This window comes from Apium graveolens, chromosome 9, assembly GCF_009905375.1.
Source record: "Apium graveolens cultivar Ventura chromosome 9, ASM990537v1, whole genome shotgun sequence".
NCBI lineage: Eukaryota > Viridiplantae > Streptophyta > Magnoliopsida > Apiales > Apiaceae > Apium > Apium graveolens.
The window spans coordinates 14,266,628-14,276,909 of record NC_133655.1 but is presented as its reverse complement, the minus strand read 5'-3'; the positions used below and the strand labels follow the sequence as shown (position 1 = coordinate 14,276,909).

General features: G+C 30.9%; 1 non-coding gene across 1 annotated transcript; it reads left to right on the top strand.

Moving 5' to 3' along the window:
• Positions 1 to 1,673: 1,673 nt before the first annotated feature.
• LOC141688588 (small nucleolar RNA R71) lies at positions 1,674 to 1,780 on the top strand. Its single transcript, XR_012562022.1, has one exon. It is a non-coding gene; the product is annotated as a small nucleolar RNA R71 (small nucleolar RNA).
• Positions 1,781 to 10,282: the final 8,502 nt, after the last annotated feature.

Genomic DNA, 10,282 nt, shown 5'->3' with positions numbered 1-10,282 from the left:
CTATCTGAATTCCATATCAAGGCTTTCTCTAAGGCATCAGACCTTAGCATTTGATCAAGTTCTAAAGTAACCACAGAATCGACCAATTCCACTTTTATGCACTCCTCTTTATCAGTAGGAAATTTCATGGCATTGAAAATATTAAACGTCACATTCTGATCCAATAATCACATAGTGAGCTCACTCTTCTACACATTAATTAAGGTTCAGCTAGTAGCCAAGAATGGTCTTCCCAAGGTTATGGGATTCTTTTTATCCTCCTCGAAATCAAGAATTACAAAGTCAGTAGGAAAGATGAGTTTGTCCACCTTGACCAAGACATCCTCCACAATGCCTCGTGGATATGTAATAGAACGATCGGCCAACTGCAAGGACATATATGTAGGCTTTGGATCAGGTAAATCCAACTTCTTGAAGACAGACAAAGGCATCAGATTGATGCTAGCTCCCAAATCACATAAACACTTGTCGAACGACAACTTTCCGATGGTGCAAAAAATAGTGAAGCTTCCAAGATCTTTAAGCTTTGGAGGCAACTTTTGTTGTAGCACAATACTGCATTCCTCCGTAAGAGCAACGGTCTCTAAATCATCGAACTTCACTTTTCGAGAGAGAATACCTTTCATAAACTTCGCATAGCTAGGCATCTGTTCAAGAGCTTCAGTGAAAGGTATGTTGATATGAAGTTTCTTGAACACCTCCAGAAACTTAGCAAATTGCTTATCCAACTTTTGCTTCTGCAGCCTCTTAGGAAAAGGAGGTGGAGGATAGACCTGTTTCTCCCCTGTATTACCCTCAGGAGGAGTGTGTTCCACAATTTTCTTCCTTGGTTCAACTTCTGCTTCCTTCTGCATATCTTCTTCAGCCACAACTTCATATTCTGAAGTTTGAGATTTTTCGGGGTTCGCAACCTTCCCAGACCTCAATGTAATTGCCTTAACCTGTTCTTTTGCTTCCTTCTTTCCTGGAACTTATGTGTCACTAGAGAGTGTTCCAGGTTGTCGATTTAACAAGGTATTGGCAATATGCCCAATTTGATTCTCCAGGGCCTTAATAAAATCCGCTTGGCTCTTGTACATGAGCCTCAACTCCTCCAATTCAGATTTTTCATTAGATTGTTGAAGTTGGAGTTGTTATCTTTGTGCATATTACGGTTGCTGAAAACCAGGAGGGTTGAATTGCTTTGCTGCATACTGCTGATAAGTCTGTTGCACCACATTCTGATTGTTGTTTCAGCTAAATTTAGGATGATTGCGGTTATTGGGATTATAGGTGGATGAAACTGGTTGTTGTGACCTCTGAAAGTTGCTCACGAACTAAGCTGATTCACTAGAAATAGCACACTACTCCGTCTCATGCACACCAGCATAAAGCTCACAAACACTAGTGATTTGATTAACTCCATAATTAGCCAAAGAATCCACATTCATCGTTAAAGCCTTAAGCTGAGCAGCTATAGCGGTAGCTGTATCCCACTCCAGAATTTATGCTACCTTGCCTTGAGGTAGTCTCTGAGAAGGGTTCTGGTATTCATTAGCATCCATTAGTTCAATAAACTCATAAACTTCATCGTAGCTCTTAGCCCAAAGGCTCCACCTGATGCTGCATCAAGCATGGGTCTGGACTGTGCTCCAAAACCATTATAAAAGCAGTTGATAATCATCCATTCAGGCATCCCATGATGAGGACACTTCCTAAATATCTCCTTATAGCGATCCCAAGCTTCACATAAAGACTCTCCCGATTGTTGCACAAATTGAGTAAGAGCATTTCTGATTGCAGCTGTATTTGCCATAGGGGAAAATTTAGTAAGAAACTTTTGAGCAAGGTCTTCCCAAGTAGTAATAGATCCTGGTGGTAGAGAATGCAACCAACACTTAGCTTTATCCCTCAAAGAGAATGGGAAAAGCCTCAGCTTAACAACATCTTCAAAAATATTGTTGAATTTAGAAGTGTCGCAGATCTCGATGAAATCTCTAATATGCATGTTGGGATCTTCCGTTGGAGAACCCTCAAACTGGACTGAATTATGTACCATCTGAATCGTACTAGCCTTGATTTCAAAAGTGTTAGCCGTGATGGCTGGTCTAACAATGCTAGACTGAATATCATTGATCTTCGGTTGAGAGTAATCCATCAAAGCCTTCGGATTCGCTGTTGGTTCTTCCATTGCAATAACAACTTCTTTTTCAACTTTTTCAACTTCTTCAAAAACTTCTTCAACTACTTCGACTTCTTCCTCCGCTTTATCCAGTGTTCTCTTTCGAGATCGAGAACGCGTTAGCATAAACGCTCTCTAGAGTACCTGAAATACCAACAAGCAAACAAGTAAGTAAAATATCCGAGTCAGTGAACTTTAACGACCAATGATGTCAAGCGCATAAACTAAAAATTAACACCGAGTCCCCGGCAGCGGCGCCAAAAACTTGTTAGGACGAAAACACGCACTAAAATTACACGCAAGTATACGCGTTCGTAAGTAATATAGAATTCTTTCTAGTTCGTTCCCACAGAGACAGGTTTAGGTTAAATTTAATTTATGCACTTATGCAACAATGATATGACTATCGTTCAATGTTAAGACAAATACCAATTTGGGTTTTGATTAAACTAAGCGATTATACTAACTAGTATTAACTAAGAGAATTGAGGTTGAATTACTTATATGGGACAAACATGGGATTCTAACGTCATTAAATACTTCATTCAAAGTCATTGTTCTTATCCTTAGCATGCAATGGTGATGACAACTAATCAGATAACACGAAACTAGTAAACACCAACTTTCGTTGTACAAATACCCTACTACCAGATATCCACAAAAGAGATGGAAGCTGAATAGACACCAATTATATTGAGACGCTATATGTCTATAGAATTTGACAACATAAAGGTTTAATGTACAAGTTATCTATCGTGATTACATAGGGCAAGTAAGATGGTTAAAATTACCTACGAATCATGCATAACAAATACATGAACGTATGCTAGCATGGCAAGTTCTAAACCTCTATATTCAATGCCGCTTCAATTTAGATTAACACGTTATCTTATAAGTTTGCGACGCTTATAAGATGAATAAGCACAACCAATACTAGGATATCATACAATCACCACACACTTAGGTATCGAAACAAATTAACTATTGAAATCCATAAGTAAATCCGTTATAACCCCACGATAACGATTAGTTCATAACCGAACTCATCATCACTGTGAGTTCCGATGAAAGCATGGTAAATAAACTACGTCTTTATAAACTAAATAATAACCAAAAGTACGTTAACAAGAGTATTAGGTTCAACTATAAAGAAAACAAGCATCCAAGATTACAATTTAAGCAAAAATTCACAAGTAAAAACAAGCTCTTCTTCTCCTTCGTTCAAATTGTGATGTTAGGTCTTCTTGCTGTTATCTCCTTGCTCTTTGTTATGAAAAATGTCTTTAAAAAGTCTTTATATAGCATCCCAAATCGACCAGAATTCCAACATATCAATATTCTATTAGAAACAGGATTCTGGAAAACCGACCTAGCGCGGCCGCCCTGGGATCCTGCGCGGGCGGCCGCCCTGAGTATGGCGGCGCCGCTCCCAAGTGTAGCTCAGCCGCGCTGAGCTTCTAGAAAAACTTATTTCTTCTTATTTAATTGCCTTCACTTGTTGATTTCTTCACGCAAATGATCAAGGCTCCATCCTAACACTCTTCTAGCACAAAAATAATGTAAAACCATTCATGCTCCCGATTATGCCCTGAATTGCAAAATACTACAAAAAAATACATCAAATATATAAATTCCACACAACACACGGGCATGCTCTAAAGTGCACGAATATGTTATTTTAATTGCAGTTGTTGACGGTATATTCATATTATCTTCAGGTGGATAGTAGATGATGTATTTGTTTATATAATGAGTAGTTTTTGGGGTATGATGACATTAATGCAGAATATATTCTTCGACATTTGACATTAAGCTGAAACGACATTTGTACTGTATTCCTTATTATCTACTGGGTGATTTATATGGATTATTGTTACGGAAATGTATGTGTTTGTTTGAACTATTGCAAAATATAGTAGTTTATTCACATATACTTTTAATTTATAACTGTTATTTAAATTTATGTCTTCTTGATTTTTTATTTTTGTCCTTAATGAATCTCCCCCTCCATTGTTCAATATACACAACTCCTAACATGTTGAGCGCCTCATGTTTGCATTTGATACAGAAATCTTACCATAATTATTCATTTTAATTCATACCATTCATTCACGTTGTGGCATGTAAGGACGCATCCAAACACCAATATCAACCAGCATGATCACATGTTTTATGAATACTATAAGCTAAACAATACACACACACACATTCATGCTTAATACATACTTTTCAGTTGATATTTCAATATTTAGTGGATCTAAATATTAGCATTAATGTGACATATGGTATATGTCATCAAATCGTGTGATAAATTATCATAGAAAGGGTGTGACGAAAATCATTAAAATTTATGACAAACAATTATATTTTTGTAATAATAAACTCTATTATCATTTAAATGTATTGCAACTTATTTACTCCCTCTGTTTTTTTTATTTGTCGCTTTGACTTTTGCACGTATTTCAATGTGGTTTGACCGGCTAGTTAGAGATATGATTTTAAAAATTTTCTTTTTGTAAATTAAAATATAAGCTGTCTACTTTTATTTACAAAAATAAAATTTTATAAATGATAATTTTAACTAGCCGGTCAAAAGACATTGAAATGTGTGCAAAAGTCAAAGCGACATATAAAAAAACAGAGGGATTATAAAATAAGAGAAAATAACCAGTATTCTCATTTTTTTGTATACTTCGACCCAATATATATGTTGTCGGTTTGTTGATCATAGATACCCATGTAAAACTCTAACCAAAATAGCATATTTAATTTATGTTAATATATGCATAATATGTACTCATATCTTCGCTCAACCTCATACCTTTACTTTTTGCTTCATAGCCGCCTTTAACGACCTCTGTCCAAGTGGTTCACTTTATTTTCTCTTTCTTTTCCATATTTAGGCTTAAACTTATTAACTTTGTTTACGAGTCATTGAATGAACTGAGTCAATTTAGACCTCAATTAGCACAATTAATTCTCCACTGTGTTCAGTTGATATTATTCTTTTTAACATTCTCTTGTACTCATAACTTTGTTGGATGATTTAAGTACTCAAATGATACATTTACACAAATTTATTGGAATTAGTATAAGCTTCATTTCCATATCTTATCTTATATACATGTGTAACCCATCCTAAAGTAGCATTCTGCATTTCATATGTACTTTGTTGCCTCTAATATTTCGAAATTATACATGATTATGTTTAGCGTATTGTTGATGTTTTCATATGAGAGTTGTTTCGGTATCTGAACTTGTGTGACACGGAGATATGCTATTTGGTGTGACGCATTTAGTTGATACGACATTTGATTAGTTTGCGGTGTTTGCTTAACATTTTGGTCACCTACACCCCTGATTCAACAATTTTGACAACTTTTTTTGTTACTATAATTTTATTTATATAGAAACATCACCCATAAAATATCATAATTTATAATCAAGTTTCCCACATATAATTACTGTGTATTATTATTATTATTATTATTATTATTATTATTATTATTATTATTATTATTATTATTATTATTATTATTATATAACTACTATTCAAATAAAAATCTAATTCAAATTACGTATTTTTATGTCTCATTGAAATTTAAATTTATAAATATGAACATTTTTTTGTACTTTTCGTTTATAATTCACATGTTTATATTATTAATTCGATAATTAATAATGTATGAATTCGTGTTTAGAATTTAAACTAAGTTTAAAGATAAATACAATTTTATTTAATACCATAAAAAAATCATTACCTAAAATGGTATTATATATGCATGCATGCATGTGTGTATGTATGTATATATATGTATATATGTATGTATTTATATATGTATGTATGTATGGACTAATAAATATATGCATGCGTGTATTTTTAATCAATATATAATATGAGTTATAGACAAATATTTATATTAATTATATAACAATTAATATATTTCAATAAATGAATGATGAGATGAAATAAATATTAGTGTAATATTAAATATTTGCACTAAATATATGTATTTTTAATCAAATATATAATAATGACTTAGATATAAATTTGCATATTAAAGATGGGTTAGTTGTGGGAATAAGTGTGAAATAAATTTTATATAAGTACAAATGTTTAGAGAATATTTATTAAATATTAATGAAAGTATTAATAATTAAATTGTTATATAGTAATGGGTTAAAATAAATATAAGCATTAAATATGTAATAATAAATGTGTACTAATGGTTGAAATGAATATTTTTATGGATATAATTAGAGTATTTATGATTAAATTTATTCATTGAACTCTTATGTTGTATTATAGCTCTATAGCTCGTGCAATGCACAGACATGCTATAAATTGTGTTAATTGAAACTGTTTTTCTATAATTGTTGATGATATATTTATGTTGTTACCTAATGTATGAATAATTTATTTGTTTATGTGTATGAACACGAGTGATTGAGATATGTTTGTAATGATGGATTCGCAGGAACTAATAAATTATGTTAGTATATATTTTTTTGCCACTTCATAATTAAATGGTATTTGTAATATGTTAATTCTTAGAAAGTAAAATAAATATAAGTGATTATGTGTGCATGATGTATATCAATCACTCTAAATAAAAAATAATTATTAATTTTACTAATTATTTAATGTGTTTATGTATTAGAAATGTGATTGACGAGTTATACTATATAGGCAATTAACATCAGTATTGTAAGTTTACTCAATCAATGACATATGATATTCTCCGTCCCCATAACTTTTAATTTTGGGATGTTCCAACAAATTGTTAACGCTTCCTAAAATAACATATTATCTTTATAATGACTCCAAAATTTACCTCCGTTTTCTTAATTTTTCTTCAACACATTCATTTTTTTAATCTCAGTGTTTAACAACGATATTAACAACCTATGAGACGGTGGGGTATATGATATATGCCATAGAATGATTAATAGTGAAGTATAAATCGTATATATCTGAATAAATAATTTATTTTATTTTTTATTTCATTCAATTTAATATAGTATTTTGCTATTGCATTATGTTTGAGGACAAGCTTAGATTGATGACAAAAAAGAATATACGAGTATTTATGTGTGTGTATGTCCCTGTATTGTATTAATTTATATATATGTATATATTTACTGTCTGTATGTATATATGTATGCACATATTAATTATACAATAATTAATAATTTTAATAAATGAATTACAATGTGAATTAAATATTATATAGATATTAATACAGAGGTATAATTGTCATATGAATTAATTTGTTCAACAAACCTCCATAACGATATTAACAACCTACTTGACAGTATGGAGTATATGATATATGTCACATAATTATTAATAGTGAAGTATAAATCATATATATGTGTATAAATAGTTTATATTATTTTTATTTCATATACTTTAATATAATATTTGTCATTTCATTGTGTTAGAGTATGATGTTAAATTGATAACAAATAAGAATCTATACTTATGTATATATGTGTGTATTTGTGTATGTGTGTGTTTATATGTGTGTATGCATACATGTATTTTTGTATGTGTATATGTATGTACGTATGTATGTGTGTATGTATGTATGTATTATATATATGTATATATATTTATATATTAGTGTATGTATGTATTAATGTATGTACACACATATGAATTAGACAATAATTAATAATTTTAATAAATGAATGAGAGTAAAATAAACATTAATATTAATGTACGGGTATAATCGTCATACTAATTAAATTGCTCATCAAACCCCCCGTTGCTGTATTATATATAATAAATAGATTATCAATATCAAAAATGAATTAATTATTTAGCAAAAAAAAAATGAATTAATTATTTAAGAATCCAAATCTAGTGAAAATAAAATTACTAAAACTAGTACGTGATTGGACAACCCAATTTTCTACTACAATCGTGTCTTTACATCGCACACGCGGTCTTTGCAAACTTTGGGATAAACCCTAAAATCTCATTATTTGCACCCTTTACACCCACGCCGCACATGGATCACACTTTAATAACACATTTAGATACAACTAGAGTGTTCTGGTATATAAAGAAATGGATTTATCATTTTAACGTGAGATACAAGGTTGTTTGACAATATTTTCAATATATTTTCACTTTTAGGGGACAAATTTTAGATGATCATATATCATTCATCGCTTAACCAATTTGAATAATTTCAAATGCCTTGAAAATCTTTCATGGAGAAGAACAAATTCTAAACGTTACTCGTCACATGCATGTAATATTCATTTACTCAAGTACGGCTTAAAATGACTTGAGGGACTATAACCCATATTTCCAACATATTAAATATATCTTTAAACTATAAAAAACCCCAAAATAAACAAAATATGCATAACATTGAATAATTTCGAATGTCTTGGAAATCTCTTACGGATAAAAACTCATTATAAGCATTGTGCATATAACATTCATCCACTAAAGTATAGCTTAAAATGACTCGAGGGATGTAATCCATATTTTTCAACATATTAAATATATTTTTAAACTATAACAACCCTCACAATAAACAAACTATATGATGTCAATCTGTAGAGGCATGCATAAGATTGACCGACTTGTATTATTTATTTTATAAAACTTAGTATTTCCGATACGTTAAAAGTGTCTTTTTGTGCATGACTAACTACACTTATGTTTTTCAAAGATTTGTTTGGTGTTTACTCATCTTTATTTAATTCAAGATTGTTCGTGCATTCTCTTTGATTCATACCTAGCAAACTCGATTTGATTATTATATATTTCTTGTCGTGCAAGTCAATTGGTTGACAAATCAGAAATATTCTCCGACAGTCAATCTGACTTTATGGGTTCGCTTCATTATATATATCTCGTTATCATGTCCGTCTTCTCCCGTAAATGCTTTAACGAATTGGTTTCTATAGGTCAAAAACATAGAACTACTAAATTATTATGACATTATAAAACGATTCAATCAACTTAAAACAGACCAAATTTTCAAGATTTAGGAACGTGTAGGACTGTCGATGTTCTAACATATGAAATCAGACTTTTTTGAGGAGAAGATGAACGTGAGTTAGTTTGGAATTCCGCTGTTCAACTTGTTTACTGCATGCGCATGTAGACTTATAAATGAACAGAGCCAGAGCCGGAATTTATGCGATTCGAGCTCAAATTTAAATTTTATTAAAATATACGGAGTTTAATAGCCCAACATATTCAAGATTGAATCATTAATAAATGAGTCGAAACCCAAACCGAACACGAGCTTGCTCATAAACAATTGAGTTAAGTCGAACTCAAGCCATATATGTTCCAACAAGTCGAGTTGTCCAATAATAGTTGGCGTATATTTTATTCTCGATCAATCTTAAACTATAATTTTGGTTTACAAGTTTCAAATACTAGTTTTTATCTTATAGCGATAGACACACACGCTCTACATCTATTTCTTAATCAATATTATTTATTTTTCAAGCCGAGTTTTAGGAACATTAATTACAATTTTATTTTAAATTATTGAGACATTCATAATTTTAGAAATCCTACAATTTTTTTTAAATTGTCGATATCGGATTTAATAATGTTTTGATGTTTTAAATAAATTTGATTTTTTTAAGTTACAAGTTATTTAATGATATTTATGAAAATATGAAGATGTGAAGATAAGTATATCGTGATAACAATATGTGATAGTTTACTTACAAAAAACCACTATAAGAATATAAGGCTAAATACAACCGACAAAATTCAACCGGTCTAAATTAGACCGAATTCGGTCGAATTTATGGCCAACCTGGATGTTTGACTGGGCACGGCTAAATACAACCTGGCGGTGTATTTAGTTAAATACGACCAGTTTTGGACAGGTTGTATTTAGCCGTTTTTCTTGTAGTGAACTAATTGTTTAATTTAGAAATATAAACAAAATTATTAAATTATTAAAAATGACAAAAAAATATACTAATAAAAATGTTTATTTCATGAACCTAATCCAAAGAAAAATTAGTATCTCGAACACAAAGTTTAAGTTCAGGAAACTAGACAATAAAATAACAATATTTTCAGAACAATTTAATTTATTTTCCCAATTATCAATTGTTAGGATTGAAGGC